Source organism: Culex pipiens, chromosome 2 (assembly GCF_016801865.2).
Source record: "Culex pipiens pallens isolate TS chromosome 2, TS_CPP_V2, whole genome shotgun sequence".
NCBI classification, from domain to species: Eukaryota; Metazoa; Arthropoda; class Insecta; order Diptera; family Culicidae; genus Culex; species Culex pipiens.
In genome coordinates this window covers 28,221,133-28,242,003 of record NC_068938.1, presented here as the reverse complement: position 1 = coordinate 28,242,003, position 20,871 = coordinate 28,221,133, and the positions used below count along the sequence as shown (strand labels likewise).

At 41.2% G+C, this 20,871-nt stretch overlaps 1 protein-coding gene across 1 annotated transcript in view; it reads right to left on the bottom strand.

The window, feature by feature from the left end:
* LOC120426646 (angiotensin-converting enzyme) overlaps positions 1 to 20,871 on the bottom strand; it is a 244,131-nt gene that overhangs the window by 5,556 nt on the left and 217,704 nt on the right. The window lies entirely within an intron of this gene.

Here is a 20,871-nt window from a genome sequence, read left to right as displayed (position 1 = left end):
CTAGAGTTTTGGATGGTATTTTTTTATATAAAAAATAATTGTCAACTTTATCGAAAAGTTTTTTTTTATAAATTGCATTGTTTTTAAATTACATTAATTTTATATATTTTTGAATGTTACATTATTTCGGAATTAAAAAATACTTCATAAAGGAATATTTTCCAATTTTCTATATATTTGATTTTGTTACTTCAGCACTGTTTTTTTTTATCTGAGAAACAGCCAATTAAATTTTTTTTTTGTGAAAAATGTATTTTTCCCAGTGTCTTCCAAGTCCTCATTCACAATATTTCGGAAAAATGAAACTGTTTTGATTATTTTTTCTTATTTCAATAAAGCAATCTTGTATATCAAAAATTAAGTCCAGCATTTCAGTAGATCAAAATAAGTTATTCTGGCCTATTCAAAGGTTGTTCTTGATTCTTAAATTTTGAAATTGCCTTATTGAACAAGCATAAAAAATCTATTTTTTTAACATTCAAAATCTTTGCTTCCAAGATATCGTGAGATGAATACGCAATAAAAAAATAATGGTAAAATTACATCTATAATGTCTGAAGAAATTTACCAATATTTCCTTGTATTGCCCCTTTTGCTAGTCTTAATTGAGTTTTTATTACATCATCATTTTGCACCTCCCAAATTTATACAAACAATTACTGTGTAGACTCTGGGAAAAACTCATTAAACACAAAATTTAAAATAATCGGTATCTCATCAAAAAACGGAAATTGTAAAAAAAAATCCAAACAATTAAAATAATTTAAAAAAAAAATTCTCGAAAAACTTTTCCTAAAAATGTCTATAACTTGAAAATGTTACCTGAAAGCATTTCTTCGGTACCAGATTTTGCATCATCATAAACTCTAGCGCTTAAGATGCCTTTTTAAGTATTCTTAAAAATACCATATATTTAAAACGTTTTTAAGGTATTCAACTTTTGATAATAGAAAGTGAAATAAAAAATCATGGAATTTTTCAAGAGATCGGAAAAAACCACTGTAGCTATATTTATTTCAACGTTAAAATTGGATGAATATTTGCTGAGAAACTGCAAATTGAAAAAAAAGAAAAAGAATGTGTAGAAAACATTGGTTCATTGGAAAACCCTACTTCAGGTTTATTCTCATGTGACTGTTCTCATAAGCTCCCAAGAAGAACGTCTTAAAAGCTCTTTGAGTGCACTTTACGGTTCTTACCATATATCTCACTTGGTTTATAATATAGCCTCTCAGGGTCTTCGGGAGCCTTAAAGATTAGCCTAATGAGTGTACTCTTAACACTGGCACAACATGCTAGGAATCATCTACGCCAAATGCCAAAGAAGTTCTTCTAAAAGAGGAGTTAGAGCGGATGCACGTCTGCTTACTTTTTCCTTCCTTATGTTGATGGGGCAAGCCTGTATCCAATTACTTTCCAATATTTATTAAGAAAATGGAGGAAAATTTGTCCTGTTTTTTTCAGAAATTACTATTTATTATTATTAGCTTTTTTCAAGTTTTGGAGGTCAATTGAAAATTTTGATTACTGTGTATTTTTTTAATGTATAACTATATATTTTTTTAATGTATCAAAAATAGCGACCGCAAAAATATTGAATTTTGGGATAAATGATCAAATTGATTTCTGAAGTTTGAGGAGATTTTTTTACAAAGTAAATTTGAAATTATCAGTGCAAAAGTTGTATAAAATTTATTAATAAAGTATTTAAAATATTTTTTTTTGTAAAATAATTAAGTTTTTTTAAGTAACAGGCTCTTGTAACAAATAAAAAAAATCAAATGGAAAATTATAATTCAGCTGAACAAATCTTTTCCTTAAATTAAAATGTTGAAATCATTGATTGCGTAGACGAGATGCTGGGAAAAACGAGCTCTGCAGCTAGCAGCACGCATTTTTTTTTAATTAAAAAAAACTAAGATTTTTCAGTGAAACGAAAGTCTCAGATGACAAAAAAACGTATAAATCGATTAAAATGCTGAAAAGTTGAACTTTACCTGCACTGAAATGATGATGATGATTTTCGGCACTTTATAATGTCATAAAAAGCATGTTTTTTTAAATTGTTGGAAAATAACACCAGAAAACTCAGAATATTAACAATATCCTTCTTTCACTCTGTAAAAAAAACAACTCAGAAAAAGGAAGTTCTCATTTGTTATCAGTTGACATCACTTGTATTTTCATTGACTTGTTGATAAAAAGGATAAAATTAAATTCAACATTTGTAATGATTAGATGTTTAAATGAATTTGGTAAAATTTTACTGCAAATCATAGAATTCAGTTAAAACTTTCAGGAATTCGGTAATAAAATGCATTATTGTTAATAGAACCTCTGAATTATGGTAAAATTTTATTCATCTTCAAAACATTAACAATATTTTCCGCATCCGGTATGTAAAACTAGGAGTTTATTCAATAAAATTAATAATGAAATATTTTTTTTAATATCCTTTTTAATTAAATATTAAATATTAACTGCCAATATGGATTGTATATTTTCAATCAAAGAGACTTTTTATCAAATTTAAATCCAAATCTACTCTCCCATGCAAATTAATGTGATTGGCAAAGCCTCACACCTGCCACACTGCAAACAAGGTTGATCGAGATGAAGTGATCTTCGAGTGGTGCTGCTCGAGTGCAAGCGTAAATCATTTTGGCAACCGCGAACCACGGTTCACACACACGTGGCGCACCGCAACCAACAACAATCTAAGCACTAAGCACCAAGTTAAGTATATCGCTCGCTCGCTGCTTAAAACAACTAAACTTTGCAATGAATGGCAGCTAATGATAGGCTTTTTTCGTTCACTCACTCTCGGTTCATACGCTAATGTGCAACCTGACTCTCGGGGCTGATTGATGGCTGATCGGCGAAAACTTTCCTGATTTGAGCCAGCGAGAGTAGTGATTTGGAGCAGATTTGGAATGCTTCCTGAATTTTCCGCGAGGTTTTCGAGTCCAGAATCAGGGACCGCTCATTAGGTAACGATTTATGGGGGCAGCCCGTAGATTGATGCTATCAACAACCTGTAGTTTGCCGGCGTGAAGCGTGTTGGCTGCCAATAATGCTCTCGATAATGGCTTTCAGGGGTGATTTTTCCTCCTTTCCTTTTTTGGAAACTGGGTGCAACTTGGGTGCAGGTCGAGTCGACACATGCGGGTCGAGCGAATTCCCGCTGGCGATAGTAACAATTTTGTTAGTGGGCTGTTACAATGTAGAAGCACCGTTGGCAGGTCTGCTATTAGATGTGTCGTAGTATTTTAACAACATGTGATTTTTTTAAAGATTGTATTGAAACCACTCTGAGTATTATTGGTTTAATATTTCGAGAAATAAAAATTATTGTAAATTAAACTAAATTCCGATGAACACACTTCAATCCATGCAACTAGAAAAGTTTGTGGTTCCGTAATCTTGGTGCTCCCAGCTAATGCTAGCCATCAGAGATCATTCAATCAAAATTACTTCACCAGGTTCAAGGCACTCACCTTAAAAATTGATCACGTTTCTGACCCTGGACGCCCGAGTGCACCAAGCCATTTTCATACTTCTTAAATCGCTGTACCTTCAAAAGCGTCCAAGAGGCTAAACATTTGAAGAAGATCACCCGAGATCAACGAACGATCCAAAATCCATCGCGATCATCACAATTTCCCAAACCTCTGATCGCTTTCAGCAACAATTTAGAAGGCCCGACCTGCTAAAGGTCAGTTCTGCAGCCGAGAGACCTCCGATCCAATTTCCGTCCACCGAATCTTGGTGGTTCTTCTCAGCCAACAGGGGGTCTCTCGGTGGCACAAGATGGCGCCAATCCAATTTGTTGTTTACGCTTTTATTTACGCACTAATTATGCTAATTGAAACTGAGCTCGTTTACTGTAACGATGATGCTTTTGTTGCGCTTTAAAGATTAATTTAAGACGCGTTACGGCGCAGTTTGGTGCCACCTTCAATTAGGGGGGAAGGTAGCTTCAGTGACCTTAAGTCGCGCTGAATCTTCTGGTCTATTGTTTTAATAATTTTGTCAAGGGGTCTCAAGTGACCAAGGATGAGAACACAGCTTAATTATGAGTCGGACGTTCTAATATCTGAACGATCTTGGTGAAACAGATATTTCACACGGCTTAAAATCTTCAAGAATCTGCTAGAATTGAAATTAAACTTTCTTTCAACCCCTTAAACGAACCACTCTTACGCAATCGTTCCACCTATGCCAATCTTTCTCAAACTGACTCTCAATTTAACCAAATGTGCATGTTTCTTTCTACGACTGCTGCACTGGTGGAATCAGCAAAACGTACCGCCACACATAACGCATGTTTGCATTATTGGCAGTGCGGCCTAAGTTGTGGGTGGGCGCGTGAGATGCATTAATCATGCCGCCCCAGCGTGAAAACTCCACCCTCACCACCCAGGTAATTGTGCGACTTTTGCAGATCTGCTGCAGAAAATTGTTGGGTTTAGAGTTAAGCCGCTGGGGTGGCATTTAAGCGCACTAATGTTACGTGCCACAGATCACGCAAAACGGTCCTCAGCGTTTGCTGGCCGCGTTGTTATGATTTCAAAGGTACACATTTGTGTGAAAATTGTAGCATAGAACCGCGCGACTAATTAGTTTTTTCATCTGTTGATGTTGGTTTTTCTTGTTGGTAGTCTGGTGGTTTTGATTTGCAGTAAGGTTTGTTCTAGTGGTCTAGAACAATGATTTCTTTTTGACCTTGCGATTGTTTGGTTTTCCCTGTTATGTTTAGTATGTATGCAGGACAAGGTAAGAACCAACTTTAGTATTATGCACGCAAACAATTTGTTTGCTATTTTGGAAAGAGCATGTCTGGGTTTGTATTGATAATTATGTTTGTGTTGTTTGTTTATCAGAATAAACAAAATCAAGTTATTTAAAAAAACTGTTATTTTAAAAAATCTTGACATAAACAAATTCAATCATCTATCAGTATTGCTCAAAAATTTACATGTTCTGATGTTTCCCATAACATACCAGATTTGTAGAACTTTTAGAAAGTTTAAAGATTAATAAAATGTTTTTTTAATGGAATTGTTTGTCAATTATGATTGACATTTTAAGAGTGCATCTTACAAAATTTATTTTTTTTGTTATTTTTTTATTTTCATTTTACACATTTCTGTAATTATCGGTCCAATCGGCAATGTTGAAAATGAAATAATAAGGTCTATACTTCATTTTCAATCACAGGGCTCAATCACAAAAAAAAACAATTTTGCAATTTTTTCGAAATTTATAATTTTGTATTTGTCCATGAGCAGTTCTCTACGGAATCGGTCTTTTTTCTTTAATTTTAATTTTTGTATTTTTTAATCCAACTGAAACTTTTTTGGTGCCTTCGGTATGCCCAAAGAAGCCATTTTGCATCATTAGTTTGTCCATGTAATTTTCCATCCAAATTTGGCAGCTGTCCATCAAAAATGATATGTGAAAATTCAAAAATCTGTATCTTTTGAAGGAATTTTTTGATCGACACCAAGTCTTCGGCAAAGTTGTAGGTATGGATATGGACTACACTGAAAAAAATGATACACGGTAAAACAAATTTGGAGATTATTTATTTGACTTTTTGTCACTAAAACTTGCAGGCCAAGGGTGTATGATACTGATGATACTCGTCGGTTGACAACACCCAGGCGAGGAACATCCCGGAAGGAGCCCAACTACATCCGTAGTGCTGTTTGGACAAAACAGCATGGCTCTGGTTCCTTGCAAGTGTCCTATTTTCTTACCTCCACGTTGGCTTGGTTTAGTCATCATGATGACAAGGTGTAACCTAGCTGGTGGCCTGTGGAAACGACTCGTAAACCTTTGACCAGCGAGGGTCAGAGTAGAGACGGCTAGAAGAAAGGGGCGCGTCAATGTGGGAAAGGGAAGTAATTTGTGATTGTAGACGGTATTGTTTTGATTCGCAGTATGTTGAGTCAACTGCTGTGGATGTACCTGAAACATCGCACAACGGGGTTTCTCTTATCTTCATTCTCAGCTACCACCTATCTTTTGTTTATTTTGTTTCACTGATTTTCTAACGCGGCTTCTGTTTACTATCCTCCATTTGATTTCGATTTTACTCATTTGATTCTCTTATTTCTCAACGCTTTTCCACTCTATTTTACCAATTGATGCTGCTGTAACAAACTGTCTGCTTTCCCTTAATTTGGCAGCGATGTCAATTTTGTTTATCATGTGCCTTTTCTTTATTTATCTATTTGAATAACTTCTCATCTTCCCTGTAAATTGCCCTCAATACAATCTAAGCTTGTTCGTTACCTCAATTTATTAACTATTGTTAATTTCTTTATCTACTTCATAAATTACTATCTTTCTTTTACTATTGATTCTTTACATAGTATATTTCCTTCACTGTCGGGAACCAAGTGCATAAGATCGGTCAAGGCCCGTTCTTACACTGAAAATTGCGAATTGCGAATTGCGACTTTTTGTCACTAAAACTGGATTTGCAAAAAAATACTATTTTTAATTTTTTTTTAATTTTTTGATATGTTTTAGATGACATAAAATGCAAACTTTTCAGAAATTTCCAGAATGGGCAAAACATCTTTGAACGAGTTATGATTTTTTGAATCAATACAGATTTTTTCAAAAAATCGAATATTGGTCGCAAAAATGTTTCAACTTCATTTTTCGATGTAAAATTGAATTTGCAATCAAAAAGTACATTAGTGAATTTTTGATAAAGTGCACCGTTTTCAAGTTATAACCATTTTCAGGTAACTTTTTTGAAAATAGTCGCAGTTTTTCATTTTTTAAACTAGTGCCCATGTTTGTCCACCTTTGAAAAAAATAATTTCGAAAAGCTGAGAAAATTCTCTATATTTTGCTTTGTTAAATTTTGTTGATACGACCCATAGTTGCTGAGATATTGCCATGCAAAGGTTAAAAAACAGGAAAATTGATGTTTTTCAAGTCTCACCCAAACAACCCATGAAACATTCGTGAAATTTTGTGATATTTTCGAAAAAAATATTTTCAAAAATTTAAATTCAGGACTAACATTTCAAACGGGCCAAACATTCAATATTACGCCCATTTTAAATGTTAGTCATGATTTAAATTTTTTGAAAATATTATATTCTAAAAGATCGGAAAATTTTACGAATGTTTCATATTTCAACATTGTAAATCGGATTTATAGTTGCTGAGATATCGACATTAGAATATGGTGGGTAGCTTGGGTAAGACTTAGAAATATTTTTTTTAAGGTGGGCAAACATGTGCACTAATTTAAAAAAATTAAAAACTGCGACTATTTTCAAAAAAGTTACCTAAAAAGGGTTATACAGTCGACTCTCTGCCTGTCGATCTTCTCGATATCAATTATGCTCCATCTATCGATGAATTCTTCAGTCCCTTCAATCTGCATACATCAATTATCTTCATTCCTCGATATTTTCCCTTGCTTGAAGGATCTCTTCCACGACGGTCCCTTGGATTTTGTTTGCTTTGAAAATCTCTTCCGGTTGTCAACGATTTCACTTTCTCATGGCTTGCATAGACATTTTTCTTGGCGAAACGAAGCTTTGAAGGGTGTTTGAGATTAGTTTGTTTTTGTTTGATGGACGTTGCCATGATTCTCTCCCATAGCTGGCTATCAAGAAAAAAATATTTTCAATCGAGTCTTCATTTTGCATCGTTCTGTAAACTGATGATTCTCTTCCTCGACGGTCCCTTGGATATTGACAACCAGAGAGTCGACTGTAACTTGAAAACGGTGCACTTTATCAAAAATTCACAAAAGTACTTTTTGATTGCAAATTTGATTTTGCATCGAAAAATGAAGTTGAAAAATTTTTGCGACCAATATTCGATTTTTTGAAAAAATCAGTATTGATTCAAATAATCATAACTCGTTCAAAGATTTTTTGCCCATTCTGGAAATTTCTGAAAAATTGGCATTTTATGTCTTCTAAAACATATCAAAAAATAAAAAAAAATAAAAATAGTGTTTTTTGGCAAATCAAGTTTTAGTGACAAAAAGTTAAATTAAAAATCACCAAATTTTTTTTACCGTGTATCATTTTTTTCAGTGTAGTCCATATTCATACCTACAACTTTGCCGAAGACACCAAATCGATCAAAAAATTCCTTCAAAAGATACAGATTTTTGAATTATCACATATCATTTTTGTATGGACAGCTTCCAAATTTGTATGGAAAATTATATGGACAAACTAATGATGCAAAATGGCTTCTTTGGGCATACTGAAGGCACCAAAAAAGTTTCAGCCAGATTAAAAAATACAAAAAAAATCGAATGACCGAAATCTCAGAGAATTGCTCCCATGTAAAATCAGCCATTTTGCAACATTAGTTTGTTCATCAAATTCATACAAAATGGGCATGTGTGTATTAAAAACTTAAGACCTATTTTTTGATCGATTTAGGGTCTTCGGCAAAGTGATTAGGAATTTTCAGGAAAAAATACTTTTCGAAAATCTCAATATATTTTTTATGTGTGAATTTCAATATGTTAAGGCTGCTGCAATTTTTTTTCAAAGTTTATGTCGCCCCCTTGCAAAACTGGTCCGAAAAATCAGGAGGTGAATTTGCTTTAAACTTTTTTTATATCTATTGAAAACAATGTAAAACGCATTTTTCAGCAATGTTAATCATTTTTAGCATGTTTGTGTTCATTTAAAACTATAAAGTTTTTTTTTATTGCAATCTACAAACAGCAAAAACATTTTTTATTGCAAAGAAATAAAAAAATCGTCAATACTTAGAAACTATGGAAATTTGGATTGCAAAACAACTGGACAGGTGTATAATGCATTTCAAAACATTTCGTTCGGTGAAATGTTAAAACCATGGCTCATAATTTCCATTTTCCAACTCTTCTATATCCCCCCCCTCGACTTTGGTCAGAGTCGAGGTACATAAACATGAAAAAAGATTTGCAACGGTCTTAATAGACTAAAAAAAACAAATAGGGGAACTATGCCCTTTCTCAGCCTATTTCTATTATCGGCCTATCAGCACTTTGATCATGAATTGAAGCTTTCATAAAGTGTTTTTGACTGTTCCAAAGTAATAAATAGCTCAAATAAAAGTGAGCAAGCAGCTCTCCATTGTTGTTGCATTTGAAAATGTTGATTTTATAGCGGAAAATGGCATAAGTGATGAGAATTGGTCGAACAGCTTAGAGTGATTAAAATGGGTATATTTCCCCTAAGTGCTAGAGATCAGGATGGTTCAATATCTTGTAGGGGTCATCCATAAACCACGTGTTCACGGGACACACTCACAATCATTAGCTTATTAGACGTAATAAAAAATCCAGGAAATGTTTTCACAATACATAAGATCGTTGCGCCAACTTTACATTTTTATTTAGGAGCAATTCCAGCTCAAATTGAGATTTTTTTCAGGGACTTTTGTACCCGACCCTCTCCGATTTCAATGAAACTTTTTAGACATGTTATCCTAGACTTATATAAGACATTTTTGTCTATATGGAGCCTATTTTACTCAAAAATGACATGTGAGAAGGGCGTAAGTTATTTGAATATTTTTGTATTTTGTAATTTAAAAATTACTGTATCTCGAAGCCGTTGCATCGTATCAAAAATGGTGCTGAAAAATACACTGAAAGAAAAATACAAGCTAATTTTATGAGAATGTTCAATTTTAAAGTTTAAAAGTTAAATTTTAAGGTGATGTCACGATTTTTTATCGTTCAAATTTTTTGTGAAAATAGCCTAAAATGTGACAAAAAGACTCACGAAAAATGCAGGGTGGTATGTCTCTCCTAAAAAATACAAAAATCATTGACTAAAACTGTTTTTTTGAAAAGTGGTCTAAACGTCAAAATTAAAAAAAAAACTAACTTAATCCACCTATGTGGTTGGGGCCTTCCTCACTCATTAGCAGCAATGGCTGTACACAAATTTCATCTATTTTTTAGATCCAGAATAAAAAAGTATATAAATATTCCTTAAATGACCATATCTCGAGGCAGGGTTGCCAGATCGTCAATGTTTTGGACTCGTTGGAAAGGTCTTTTGATAACCTAACCAACGATGGGTCGGATGGTGGATCCGGACATAGTTTACATACATTTAAGTGAGTTCCGGAAATAAGTGAAAACACATTTTTATACATAACTTTTGAACTACTTATCGAAACTTCAATCTGTATAAAACTCGATCTATGGGACCCTAAACCAAGTCGAATGCAACAGGTTTGGGTCAAATCGGTTAAGCCAGTGCCGAGAAACATGAGCTATTTTGTTGGTCACATACATACATACATACACACACACATACACACACCCGTGAACCGTGGGGACAGGTGAGGGTCCCTGCGGAGCTTAGCTGCCAGCTACCGGGCGGGTTGCAGTAGGCGGATAGCTGTCGGCGATTGCATACATTCATTGCATCGCCCCCGGACCAGCAGCGGGAGGATGTCTAGGACGTGGCGGAATTGAACAAGGGCACTGTTTAATTTCTTCGAAAAAACCACATGGGTCCGTAAACACCTCTGTCAAGCGATCGAACGCCGCTATAAGTGTTTTAGCCAAGCTTCCCATGCGCCAGTGCCAACGCACACCGCGGGTTTGGTTTTCTAGCTTCGGTACGTGCCTGAACCCATTTTTGTATTGGTATCTTGGTACATCGTACCAGCGCACCACGACACTCTCGGCTCGCCCCATCGGTTTTGTGTCTGGCACTCACCCATGGCATGAACCCAGCGTGCCGTGGTACGTGTCGTGGTATTGAACCCGTTTTGTACCGCCAGCGCATACCACGGCACGTACCTCGGCTCGTAACGAGTGAAGCACCTTGGCTAATACACCGGGTTCATGCCATGGGTGAGTGCCAGACACAAAACCGACGCGGCAAACCGAGAGTGTCGTGGTGCACTGGTACGATGAACCAAAATACCCTCGGTTCGTGTGAGTCGGGTACGGGTGTAAACCGAACAAAGCAGGCGCAAAGCAAACCCGAGGTGCAAGTGTACCGCGTGTACCGCACGGTGCAGGGAAGCTTGGTTTTAGCCCAAAACCTCACCAAACCCCGAATCCAAGATGTGATGCGACCCGTGTCGAGGGATGCATGGCTGGGGGGGTTCAACAAATTCCCAGTCGATAACGGAGCCTGTGGGGCACAGGGGCGAACCCCACACGTAATTTGCCCTTACTGCGTCACGGCAGGGCACTGGCGCAGCGGACCGTATTTCCCTAGCGACTCGTGGGATTCAAAATGAAGACAAGTGAAACAAACCAACAAAAGGGTCCCGATGCGCCCCAAGCATCGGAAAACACGGAGGTAGAAGAGGACGCAAACGTCGAAATGGCAGGAGGCGAGTCAAACGGCGGCGACACAGCAGGCGGAGTGGCGAGCGCGTTCCGTGGAAGCGGGAAGGTGTTGAGATCCCCAGTGTTGAACCAGGCGGCTGCTTCGAGTCAGCAGATAGGAGTAATTGGAGAGGAGACTCCCAAGTCATCCTTGTTGAACTTCGCCGGCAGTACCCCTCAGGACGGAGTCCTGCTTGGAAGGACCGCGTTACAGGAGGTCAGGAGGAGGGTCAACGAACTCTTTGATTTCATCAAGGACAAAAACAACGTCCACCCAGAATCAAGCAGATGGTGAATGGAGTCAAGGCAGCCATGAATGCCGCAGAGCGCGAAAACAACTCGCTGGTGGTGACGCGGAATTCACTGAAGCTCAGAGCTGAAAGAGCCGAAGAAACGCTGAATGCAAAACTGGAGGAGGAAGCGCTACGGGAGAAAGAACCGAAAACGCCGCCCGGCCCAAGCTCTAAAAGGGACAGGGAAACGCCTGGAGAGGAGGAGGACGCAAAGAAGCAGAAGCAGGGGAATGGAGACAGTCCGGACCCGGCGAAGGAACCAGAACCAACCCCAGGGAAGGAGAAGGAATGGGAGAAGGTCAAGAAGAAGAAGCGGAAGAAAAAAGGGAAGCAGAACGAGGACACCCAAAAACCCAAGTTTCGCAGGGAGCGTAACAAAGGCGAGGCTTTGGTGGTCGAGGTGAAGGAAGGTGTTTCGTACGCAGACCTCCTCCGGAAAGTACGAACCGATCCGGAACTCAAGGAGCTTGGCGAGAACGTGGTTAAAACCAGGCGCACCCAAACCGGAGCGATGCTTTTTGAGCTGAAGAAGGATCCCGCGGTCAAGAGCTCAGCTTTTAAGTCCCTCGTCGAGAAAGTCGTAGGCTACGAGTCGAAGGTAAGAGCGCTATCACCGGAGACAACGATCGAGTGCAGGAACTTGGACGAGATCACGACGGAGGAAGAGCTAGAAGATGCGCTGATCGTTCTTCTGGATGACCGTACGACACCGATGGCAATCCGGTTGAGGAAAGCCTACGGCGGCACGCAAATTGCGTCGATCCGACTATCGACGCCTTCGGCGTCTAAGCTGCTGGAAACCGGCAAGGTCAAAGTAGGGTGGTCGGTGTGCCCACTGAGGCCTGTTCCTCGAGTGACCCAGCAGATGACGAGGTGTTTCCGCTGTATGGGCTTCGGCCACCAGGCGAGAAATTGCGACGGTCCCGATCGAACCAACAGTTGCAGAAGGTGTGGTAGAGAAGGCCACATGGCAAGAGACTGCAAAAATCAGCCGAAGTGCGTGCTCTGTAAAGAAGGCGACGGCAATAGCCATGCGACGGGTGGCTTTAATTGCCCGGTGTACAAGAAGCTGGCCTCGGGCAAAAAGTAATGGAGGTGTCCCAGGTGAACCTCAATCACTGCGACACTGCACAGCAACTGCTGTGGCAGTCGACCGCGGAGACGGGGTGTGACGTGGCAATTATTGCAGAACCGTACCGAGTTCCACACGACAACGGAAACTGGGCCGCGGATACAGCAAGAATGGCGGCGATACACGTGATGGGGCGGTACCCCATACAGGAAGTGGTCTCGAGGGCGTTTGAAGGATTCGTGATCGCCAAAGTAAACGGAACCTTCTTCTGTAGCTGCTATGCTCCCCCAAGATGGACCTTGGAGCAGTTTCAGCAGATGCTGGATAGTCTGACCGATGAACTGATCGGACGAAGCCCGATCGTTATCGGAGGTGACTTCAACGCGTGGGCGGTCGAGTGGGGTAGCAGATGCACCAATGCTAGGGGGCATAGCCTAATGGAAGCTCTGGCAAAGCTAGACGTTAGGCTGGCGAATCGCGGAACCAGCAGTACCTTCCGCAAAGACGGTCGTGAGTCCATTATCGACGTTACGTTCTGTAGCCCGCGACTGGCGGCCGACATGAACTGGAGGGTGAGTGAGGACTATACCCATAGCGATCACCAAGCGATCCGGTACAGCATCGGGAGACGAGCCCCTGTACCAGATAGGAGCAGCCGGTCCTACGGAAGGAAATGGAAGCTGCAGTACTTCGACGAGGGTCTCTTCGTGGAAGCGCTCCATTGGTGTGATGGTCCCCAAGACTTGAGTGCCGACGTGCTAACAGCACAACTGGTGACAGCATGCGACACAACCATGCCGCGGAGACTGGAGCCAAGGAACTGTCGTCGTCCAGCCTACTGGTGGAATGAAGAACTCGGTACCCTTCGGGCAAGTTGCCTCAGCGCCAGAAGACGAGTCCAGAGAGCAAGATCCGAAGCAACTAGAGAGGAGTGCAGAGAGGAGTACCGGTCTGCAAAGGCCGCGCTCAAGAAAGCGATCAAATGCAGCAAGACAAACTGCTTCAAGGAGTTATGCCAAGACGCTGATGCAAACCCTTGGGGGAGCGCATATCGTGTAGCGATGGCGAAGATCAGAGGCCCATCGATGGTGGCTGAAACGTGTCCCGACAAGCTGAAGGTCATTGTGGAAGGGCTCTTCCCAAGACATGACCCAACGACATGGCCTCCTACACCGTACAACGACGAAGGGGGTAGCAACGCCGAAGGTCATCTGATCACCAACGAGGAACTTGTGGCAGTAGCGAAGAGATTGAAGGTGAAGAAAGCTCCCGGTCCGGATGGAATCCCGAATTTCGCCCTGAAATCGGCGGTTCTAGCATTCCCGGACAGGTTTCGAACAGTCCTGCAGGAATGCCTGGACGAAGGACACTTCCCCGACCCGTGGAAGATTCAAAAGCTCGTGTTGCTGCCGAAGCCAGGCAAACCACCGGGGGACCCATCATCGTATAGGCCTATATGTTTGCTGGACACCCTCGGAAAGCTTCTGGAACGGATCATCCTTAACCGGCTGACCAAGTACACGGAGAGCGAGCATGGCTTAGCAGCGAGGCAGTTCGGCTTCCGTAAAGGGAGATCCACGGTGGACGCCATCCGGAAAGTGGTCGAGAAAGCCGACGAAGCGCGGAGGAAAAAACGCAGGGGGAACCGTTGCTGCGCAATAGTCACGATTGACGTCAAGAACGCGTTCAACAGTGCGAGCTGGGCGGCCATAGCAGCAGCGCTGCACAAAATGAAGGTGCCTGACTATTTGTGCATGATCTTGAAGAGCTACTTCGAGAACCGCGTGCTGGTCTACGACACTGCCGATGGACAAAAAACCGTTGTTGTTACCGCGGGAGTTCCACAGGGATCCATTCTGGGTTCAGCACTGTGGAATGGAATGTATGACGGAGTGTTGACACTGGGACTACCCAACGGCGTAGAGATTGTGGGCTTTGCAGACGACATAGTGCTGACGGTAACCGGCGAAAATGTCGAGGAGGTCGAAGTGCTGGCTATGGAGGCAATCGCAATGATCGAGAACTGGATGCTCGAGGTGAAGCTGCGGATCGCTCACCACAAGACGGAGATGGTGCTGGTTAGTAACCACAAGAAGGTGCAGCAGGCCCAAATTCACGTTGGAGAACACGTCGTGCACTCGAAGAGAGCGCTCAAGTACCTCGGGGTGATGGTGGATGACCGGCTGAACTTCAACAGCCACGTCGATTACGCCTGCGAGAAGGCGGCTAAGGCGATCATGGCACTGTCGAGGATGATGCCGAACAACGCTGGACCCAGGAGCAGTAGGCGCCGCCTCTTGGCAAGTGTCGCGACGTCCATACTTAGGTACGGCGGACCGGTATGGTGGACGGCGCTGGGGACGAAGCGAAATCGAGCGCTGCTCGACAGAACGCAGAGACTGATGGCCATGCGGGTTGCAAGCGCGTACAGGATCATTTCGTCGGAAGCAGTTGGCGTCATAGCCGGAATGATCCCCATCGGCATCACACTGGAGGAGGACACCGTGCGCTACACCCGGAGAGGCACGAGAGGTATCCGGGAAGCTGCGAGAGCCGAATCGCTGGCAAGGTGGCAACGTGAGTGGGACACCACGGAGAAAGGCAGATGGACGCATCGGCTTATCCCGTCCGTATCCACGTGGGTGAGCAGAAGGCATGGAGAGGTCACCTTCCACCTCACACAGTTCCTGTCGGGCCATGGCTGCTTCAGGAAGTACCTGTACAGGTTTGGACATGCAGAGTCTCCTCTCTGTCCGGACTGCGTCGATTGCGAGGAAACACCGGAGCACGTGGTGTTCGCCTGCCCTCGCTTCGAGGCAGCGCGAAGCGAAATGCTGGCCATTATCGGAGCGGACACCAGCCCGGATAATGTGGTGCGAAGAATGTGCAGCGACATCGCCAAGTGGAATGCGGTCGTCGGAGCGGTGACGCAGATCACTTCGGCTCTCCAGCGGAAATGGAGAGACGATCAGAGGAGGAACGACTAGGAGCCTAGTCGAAAACCCACGAGTGTGGCTGTGAAGGAGAGCACGTTATGATGGTCGGCTCTACCAAATCGGTACACGTCTCGATGGTCACAGGAGTCGAGAACCCACGAGTGTGGCTGTGAAGGAGAGCACGTTATGACGGTTGGCTCTACCAAATCGGTACACGTCTCGATGGTCCAAGGAGAGGGCTGCATATGACTAGCCGATCAAAAGCAACGCGATTCTTGGGCGCGGTTAAACCCTCGCATGGACTCATATGTATGTAGGACAGGAAATGGTTCTAGCACCCGGCATGGATCCTGTAAGTAGACTAGTGCAGAAAATGCAACGCCTCCCCCCGAAGTTATACCGAAAGGTGGTCCCGGGGGGACAAGGGCACGGCGTTCAAGGACTGGTTTAGTGGGTCGGGAAAACTCTTTTTTTGTTTTCCCAACCCCACACTACCTGAGGAATGAATTCTCAGGTGTCTGGTAGCAGATTCCGACCTTGTAAAAAAAAAAAAAAAAAAAAGACACACATACACACACACATACACACACACACACACACACACATACACACAGACATTTGTTCAGTTTTCGATTCTGAGTCGATATGTATACATGAAGGTGGGTCTACGACGTTTTTATACAAAGTTCATTTTTAGAGCAGGATTATAGCCTTACCTCAGTGAGGAAGGCAAAACGATAGTGAGAATCAATTCCCCAGACAATTTAACATGAAAGTCTTCATATTGACCATTGTCCTATGTCCAATCCTTGTAAAGATACAGATGTTTTAAAAATAAAAATGTTGAAAAATATGTTTTTTGGTGTTTTTGGCGATTTCTGTGTGACTCTTAGATAACCTTAACACCAGAACACCCAAGCTCGAGAAAAAGGGGGAATTTGTATGTAAATGCCCCCTTTTTCTCGAGCTTGGGAGTTTAGGTGTTAATAAAGCTTAAATTGTTCTCTACATTGAAATAAAAATCAAGTACCAAATTCCTAAATTCTAGGAATTTTGCCTCTTTTTCATACTCGGGTTTTTTTTATTAATCAATAAGGAAAGCAGGCAAAATTCCTAGAATTTAAGACTTTGGTACTTTTTTTATTTCAGCGTAATGACGTTCTTGTCAATTACAGATCGATCAACAACCAAGTAAGCGGGGTTTTTTATTAATCAATAAGGAAAGCAGGCAAAATTCCTAGAATTTAAGACTTTGGTACTTTTTTTATTTCAGTGTAATGACGTTCTTGTCAATTACACATCGATCAACATAAAATGAAACGCCGCCACACAAACTGTTTTTTTGTTCAATACAACCAAATTTGTCCTCTTCAAATCTTGATCGGCCAACCCATTAAGGTTCAATGTGATGACTTTTCGCACATTTCAGTGAAGGTTGATGTCTTATCGATTCCAAGACCCCAAGATTTTTATTGCATCTTTCAGCTATGAGAGCAAACGTTAAATAACACCCAACAAACTGGTCCGCAAGATTGTGACTTACAACCGATTATGTCAGGGAATTGAATGAAGTAAAAAAAAAATGGATCAATGGACTCGAGCGATCCCAAGCGAGATTGCATTTCATCGGTTGGTTTTATCGGTCACTTGTTCACTTTTCGTCGGACGGTGGCCGGTTTTATGTTGGCCACCGGTTGGTATTATTTTCAAGGTCGGTTACCTTTCTTTCACTTTCAGGCGAATGTCGATCGATCGGCTATGCTCCCGTCTGACCTATTGTGGTTATGTTGCTCATAGTTGAGGTGAGTTTGTCTCTGTGAAATTTTTAACTTTTTTTCGTTTTCATGTTTACTTAAAACATGAACTATTACAGGAGCAATTCTCTACCGGAAATGGATTTTATTTGTATTTTTTGATTTGACTTAAACTTTGTGGGGGCCTTCCCTATGACCAAATAAGCTTTTTTGTGTCATTGGTTCACCCATACAAGTCTCCATACAATTTTGCTGCTGTCCATACAAAAATGGTATGTAAATATTCAAACAGCTGTAACTTTTGAGTGATTTTTCTGATCAATTTGGTGTCTTCCGCAAAGTTGTAGGTATTGTTGAGGACTTTTGAGAAAAAATAGGTACACGGAAAAAAATGCAGAATTTTTTTATCAACTTTTTTTTCACTAAAACTCAATTTCCCAAAATACGTATTTTTTGATTTTCGAGATTTTTTGATATGTTTTAGGGGACAAAAATCCGCAACTGCCGCCGAGTTAAGAATTTTTAAAAAATAGTGATTTTTGGAAAAAATCGAAGTTTCAAGACTAACATTTTAAAAGGGCCAAACATTGAATATAACGGCCATTTTGAATGCTAGTCTTGATTTAAAAATTTTCAAAGTATTTTTTTCCAAAAGATCTGAAAATTTCACGAATGTTTCATGCTTTAACATTGATAATCGGACCATTATTTGCTGAGATATGGTCATTAGAAAATAGTGGGATATTTTGGTGAGATTAAGAAATTTTCAATTTTCGTGTTTCGAAATCGGCCGATTTCGTAGAGAGTTGCTCACAGAACCTTTAGGATATACTTTTGTTCCAAAAATAAACAAGACTCGAAAATTTTAACTTCATAGTGTTCACAAAATACAGTTTCCAAGAGAATATCTTAGGTGTAAGCCGTTGAAGATCTTGGCCAATCGTGATGGATCGCTCGCTGCCGACGAGGGTCAACTTCACCGAGCGTACTGGAAGAGCAAAGCAAACAAACAAGTATTGTGATTAAGTTTGCAAAATATTGACAACACGGATCCGTTCCGCGAGCACCATCGATCAACAAGCTTAAGGATTCCGATTTGGCGGCAAGATGTCGAAAGTGTTGATTCGTGCTTCACGGCGAAGATCTAGAATACATCGACTCGATTGGGGTTCTAGCGCGATCGGGAGAAGAGATTTACGACCTATGTTGGGTGTTCATAATTGAGGGTTCGTGATCTGCCGGGGCATGTTTGTGCGATTGGCTGATTTATGGATTATTTGTCCGCCCGTGACGGGGCGATATTTCCTGCTGTAGGCTGGCGAAATTTACATCGCTTGATTTAAGGCGGATTGCTCAAATGACACACATTACAATTTTATGACGAGCCCTTGAAAAGCAACAGGTTTTCAGAGCGAGATCACATCGAAACTAGGCTATTTTTATGCTACCTTACAAGGTTCAAATCTCACGTGTTTGGTGTTTGTTAGTGATATTTGATAACACCAAAATGTGATCCGGTTTTAGGAGACATCTCGGAAACAGGTAGCATTTAAATTTCTTTGACGCATTAAGGGACCTGATTTAAAGATATGCATCATTAGGGCTAGGAAATAAATCCGGATCAACTGGTATCAATGTCAAGGATGAATGAACCTACTTTGCTTCCGTGTGCCTGAAAAGGCTCTTTCAAAGAAAAGTTAATCTTTCCCAGTTCCCCTAAGGGAACAACTCTTGATGATTTTCGAAGACCGCATTTACAAAGCGGATTCAATTTGCTGATACACTACCTTCCCCTTACTTAGCAATTGAATCCATGAGGGAAATAATTACCAGTTATGTTGGTCCATGCCAGAGTTTGAACCCCGATCTACAGCTTACAAAGCAGAAGCGTCGCCACTCCATTTCATTTTGCAAAATTCTTGGCACAATCTCAACTGTCAAGTCCATAATTTTCCAGCAGAAGCCTCATTAGAACCTTTACGCAAAAAAAACCTTTGATCATATCATTTTTCATAGTGGGCTTACAAAATCTCGTCTAATTACTGTCCGTTTAATGATGCTCAACCCAGAGAGCCGACAATTTGTACCGCATGATGGAACCTCGCTTGCCGGCCGTTGCTGTCACCGATCATTGCTCGGACGCACGTTCGTCTCTTGTGTGTTCCTTATAAAGGAATGCAAGTGCATCCGCATAACTGCTCGAACAGCTGCTGCTGCTGCTGCTGCGTAGAACTTTGTCGTCTACACCATAATGGAACCTGAGGCTGATGGCCGCGCGGCCTGTTTACTTTCAGTTTCAATGTTGAAATGTCCCCCTTTGGGGACTTGGCCACGGCACTCTGCTCAGAACATAATTAACGAACGCGTTCGCGTCCAAGGGCTGCGCAGTTCGTACTGTGTACGAACGCATAAATCAACACTTATTTTGGCAAAAGTAAAACCCCCCACTGTGTTGGCCGGACACTAAAAGCATTTTTGCCGAACACCTTAATTAACCATTTCGCAAACGAAAAACGAGGGGAGATACTCATCACCTCGCGCACGCCAAACAGGTGCGCGTTTTATGTGCATCACGTCGCCTTATAAAAGCACAGCAGAGAACCATGTTTTGCTCCAAATTGCCCAATGAGGCATCATCGGCAGCAGCACTTCAGCACTTGAACTTCACCGAACAAGCAGCATCCGTTGTTGGCGCTGATCCGCTTGTATTATTTGGAAGTTCAGCAAGACCGAGCACATCGAGGCACAAATCACGCTCGAGCTGCGAGACATTGAAACGTTTGCGACAGTTCTATGCTCGGATCATGTTGAACAAATTCAATGAAGTTGTTAGGCTCGTGGAGGAGGGTTTTTGTTGATTTTTTTTTTTGTGCAAATCACGAGGGTGTTATTTCCGTTCAGACTCCGACGGAGATCTACAACCGGCAGCCGGCACAAAATGAGACCACTAAAGTTCAAGAGAATGGTTTGGCGATTTGAGGGAAAATCGTGTGGTCATGGACGTTGGTGGTGGCGGTAGCATGGTGGGAACATTGTGTGGTGCGGTGAACATTTTGTGTTTGCTTTTTCGATACAAAAAGCTGGCAACTGGATTGGATTAGTTTGGCTTGGACTGGACTAGCTTCTGTGGGGTCCAGTTCAGGAAAATCTAACATTGAGACTGGAGAAGGGGATTATATCACACTGGCAAATTGTGTAATCTGGGGAAAAATAAAACTAAACGGTGTGTTTGTTCAGTACCTGAAATTTAACAGATGCAACTACGTTTTAGTGCCTTCCGTTGAGTTAAATGTTCTCTTAAATTAACCAATAAACTAAACCAAAATTTTCGCTCTTCTCTATTGTAAAAAAAATGATTTTGTGAATAACTTTTTACGCACTCTATCAAACTTAATAATTTTTGATAGGATCCCAAACCGAACCGATTGGAACAAATCTGTTCTACTAGTTTCGAGATGGATACCCAGAT